The sequence below is a fragment of the Delphinapterus leucas genome, chromosome 2 (genome assembly GCF_059928025.1).
Source record: "Delphinapterus leucas isolate spDelLeu-1000000601 "Yukka" chromosome 2, BTC_Dleu_Yukka2, whole genome shotgun sequence".
Taxonomy (NCBI): Eukaryota; Metazoa; Chordata; class Mammalia; order Artiodactyla; family Monodontidae; genus Delphinapterus; species Delphinapterus leucas.
In genome coordinates, this window is record NC_143130.1 from 18,376,562 (window position 1) to 18,377,786 (window position 1,225).

Here is a 1,225-nt window from a genome sequence, read left to right on the forward strand (position 1 = left end):
CTATTTGTGTTTATCATTCCCTGTGTTGAGATTTGGTTCAGCAGCTCTGGACGTTCCTATCTCTGGCCACTACCATGCCTGTTTCTGCAGACACCCATTTTGGAGAACACTGACCACGTGGTCTGGGTCAGGCCTTACCCCATCTCCCTCTAGGCCACGGTTGCCCTTGAGTGGCTGTTCCTAGCCTGCATTTATTGAGCACACAAGATGGTTTAATGCCACAGCCCTACATAGTGTATGTGCTGTTTCTGTAATTCCTTTTCTTTGAAATATTCTTAGTCTATGAAGCCTCCAAAAACTCGTGGGTGGGCTCGTTCTCTGTCCAGCTGTGACCCGCCGAGGCAGCGCGGCAGCATGGGGACGGTAGCCTTGCCCCGCTACTGCAGCACTAGGGTGTCAGTTGGTCCCGCCCAGAACACTTCAGTTCTGCCCTGCAAGGATAGATATATTTAAGAACTGATTGGTGTGTCCCTTTAATGGAAGAAAGTGGAAACTGAACAGCCAGAGGAAACCTTTCCCAACACCGAAATCAATGGCGAATATGGTAAGCGCCCTGCTGAAGATATGGAAGAGGAACAAACTTTTGAAAGATCTAGAAACACTGATGAGATGGTTGAATTAGGCATTCTGCTTCAGAGCAAGAATGCTGGGGCAGTGATTGGAAAAGGAGGCAAGAATATTAAGGCTCTCCGTACAGACTACAATGCCAGTGTTTCAGTCCCAGACAGCAGTGGCCCTGAATGCATATTGAGTATCAGTTCTGATACTGAAACAATTGGAGAAATTCTGAAGAAAATCATCCCTACCTTGGAACAGGGCCTGCAGTTGCCATCACCCACTGCAACCAGCCAGCTCCCACTAGAATCTGAAGCTGTGGAATGCTTAAATTACCAACAGTCTAAAGGATGCGACTTTGACTGCGAGCTGAGACTGTTGATTCATCAGAGTCTGGCTGGAGGAATTATTGGGCTCGAAGGCGCTAAAATCAAAGAACTTCGAGGAACACTCAGACAACAATCAAGCTTTTCCAGGAACGTTGTCCTCAATCCACTGACAGAGTTGTTCTTATTGGAGGAAAACCTGATAAGGTTGTAGAGTGCATAAAGATCATCCTTGATTTTATATCGGTCTCCCATCAAAGGACGTGCTCAGCCTTAGGATCCCAATTTTTACGATGAAACCTATGATTATGGTGTTTGATGGTTTTACAATGGTTTTACAATTA

At 46.1% G+C, this 1,225-nt stretch overlaps 1 pseudogene; it reads left to right on the forward strand.

The window, feature by feature from the left end:
• The first annotated feature begins 477 nt into the window (after positions 1–477).
• LOC111177930 (heterogeneous nuclear ribonucleoprotein K pseudogene) overlaps positions 478–1,225 on the forward strand; it is a 28,791-nt pseudogene continuing 28,043 nt past the window's right edge.